This window comes from Euprymna scolopes, chromosome 27 (assembly GCF_053919585.1).
Source record: "Euprymna scolopes isolate OS-2025 chromosome 27, ASM5391958v1, whole genome shotgun sequence".
In the NCBI taxonomy this organism is placed as follows: domain Eukaryota; kingdom Metazoa; phylum Mollusca; class Cephalopoda; order Sepiida; family Sepiolidae; genus Euprymna; species Euprymna scolopes.
This window is the reverse complement of record NC_136508.1, coordinates 99,118,358-99,121,308: the sequence shown is the minus strand read 5'-3', so window position 1 is coordinate 99,121,308 and position 2,951 is coordinate 99,118,358. Positions and strand designations below refer to the sequence as shown.

Below are 2,951 nucleotides of genomic sequence, written 5' to 3'. Positions count from 1 at the left end.
ATTAGGCACAAGGCCGATTTTTTAATGTGAGGAGTGAAGGGGAAATGGGGACAAACTCCCCGGGGAGTAGGGAAGATTGATAGTGACAATTGGTATGAATAGTTGCAACTACATTGACCAAGGTCTTATATATGTGGTTGGTATTTATTTGCTCCCTTGCCGTTAATTAGGCACAAGGCCGATTTTTAATGTGAGTAGTGAAGGGGAAATGGGGATCAGCTCCCCGGGCAGTAGGAGAGCTTGATAGTGACAATTTCTATGAAGGGTTCCCCTACATTGACTAAGGTCTTTTATATGGGGTTGCCTCCACATATGGTCTTTGCTTGCAGTATTTTGTGATGTAATGCCCATTGACGAGCTTTAGAACTACGCTGTGATAGCTTTTTATCCCCGGGTGACGCCAGACAACCCGCAATTTTAGATAGAGAAGATAAATATATATTTTTTTTATTTCATGTAAAAATAGATATTGTTTGGTGCCAGAGAAATATGTTTTTGCAACTGTGGGTTGATGACAGGAACTTGAAACGTATAACATTGTCTGGCCATGGTTAATCCAAGTTTGGATGTCAGAACTGACATCTGGCCTTGGATATTGTGAGACCCAGAATTCAAATTTCAGATATGTGAAGTGTACCCACGCAAAAGAATAAAGCTTTTTCACGTCGTTGAGAAACCGTATTGGCTGGGGAAATTTCCACCCCATCTATATACCTTACTATATATACGACTGTTGTGCGAAAATTAGGAATTGAAGATGGGAGAGATTGCTTGTTCATTCGAGAAGAGCAGTCGGTATAGAGACATGACCCCTCCACCTTCCTCATCCAACCGTCTGTCGCTATCTGTTAAGAGATTGGAAACTCTGAAAGTGCTTACTGAGAAATGAATATGATTTATAAAAACATTTGTACATACCCTCGCGAAATTAAGCTTCAGTAGACTAGATAAAGTGTGTGTTGTCTTTCTGCCTGCGTGAGTTTATTATTCGTTTACATTATACCAGATTTCATGTAACAACCTCAAAGAAGACTAGACGACACGAGCCGAGATTTCCAGATAAATAAGGTTCCTAACCATCTTCTCAAAGGAGGAGTTACAATTTGCCGGAACAGATACTACACTTTGATCTTGGCCAAATGGCCAAGAAAAGGGTATTTATTTGCTCACCCATCGAGCAAATTAGGCACAAGGCCGATATTTTATGTGAGGAGTGAAGGGGAAATGGGGACACACTCTCCGGGGAAAAGGGGAGCTGGATAGTTACAATTGATATAAGGGTTGCCCCACATTGACAAAGATGTTATATATGGTATTTATTTGCTTCCACACCGAGCAAATAAGGCACAAGACCGCTTTTTAATATGACGAGTGAATGGGAAAGGGGGACCAACTCCCCTGGGAGTAGGGGAACTGGATAGTTATAATTGGTAAGAAAGGTTTTTCATTTATTTGCTTCCCAACTGAGGAAATTAGGCACAAGGCCGTTTTTTAATGTGGAGAGAGAGAGGGAGTGGGAGGGAAAAGGGGACAAGCTCCTGATGGGTTGGAAATGGGAGCTGGATAGTGACAATTGGTATGAAGGGTTGCCCCTACATTGACTAAAGCCTGCTGTGTGGGTTACCCGCACATATGGTCTTTGCTTGCAGTATCTGCCGGAACAGATATTACACTTTTGTCTTGGTCAAAAGGCCAAGAAAAGTAATTTATTTACTCCCCCACCGAGCAAATAAGGTACAAGGCCGATTTTTAAGTGAGAAGTGAAGGGGGAATGGGGACCAACTCCCCGGGGAGTAGGGGAGCTGGATAGTGTAAATTGGTATGAAGGGGTTGCCCCTACATTGCCCAAGGTCTTATATGTGCGATTGCCCCCACATATGGTCTTTGCTTGCAGTATTTGCAGTAGCAGCTACTACACTTTGATCTTGGCCAAAAGGCCAAGAAAAGCGGTAATTATTTTCTCCGTCACCGAGCAAATTAGGCACAAGCCCGATTTTTGATATAGGGAGTGAAGGGGGAATGGGTACCAACTCCTTGGGGAGTAGGGGAGCTGGATAATGACATTTGGTATGAAGGGTTGCCCCTATATTGACCTAGGTCTTATATGTGAGGTTGCCCCCACATATGGTCTTTGCCTGTAGTATCTGCCGGACAAGATACTACACTTTGATCCTGGGCAAAAGGCCAAGAAAACTAAGAACAGCATCTATTAAAAACCGACCTTTGATCTTAACTCAAAATTCCAAGCACAAAAATGTTACGGACAGACCGACTGTAAGACCGACCGACAGACCGATGGACTTACTTATAGAGCGGCTTGCACGCGGCTGAAAATATATCAGGTATTTGCGGGAGGGACGACGTTTAAACTGCTAAAATTTGATGTGAAAATTTATTTGAATACAAGATTTTCTTCCTTGCAACCTTTTTCATACAGAAGATACGTTGAAAGCTTGTCGCGGCTCTATTTCATTGTTTCATTATTTCATAGCGAGGGCTCGACTGAACTCTACGCTGTGACCCACCCTTCAAAACTTGCACAGAATTCACCGAATTGCAACAACTACTATATACCAGTTCCTCCACTCTCTATCTGCGCCCAACTCTAAATTACCATTCCATGTACAGAGCTTCTTTCCCAGAATTGCCCGTTTGCGTTCCGCTGGCCTGATTCCCGGTCGAATACAACATAGTTGCCTTCAAACCCAATGTAATCAAGTTCTTTTTGAGCCGTCCCCGGAAAAAAATCAAATGATACCGGATTTACACCATTAACGGTTTTTAATCTACAACCTTGCGTTCATTAACCCTTGTCCTCGAGTGGACTTCGGTTATTAGTAAAGTGACTCCACAGTAAAAAAAAAATTTTAAAAACACAAAAAACACAAATTGTGGAGCGAACTGGATTCCAGCTTCTAGTAGTGATTACGTCTCATTCGCCAATTCAGTTT

General features: G+C 42.5%; 1 pseudogene; it reads right to left on the bottom strand.

The window, feature by feature from the left end:
* Positions 1–1,048: 1,048 nt before the first annotated feature.
* On the bottom strand, positions 1,049–1,156 carry LOC145249251 (U2 spliceosomal RNA; annotated as a pseudogene).
* Positions 1,157–2,951: the final 1,795 nt, after the last annotated feature.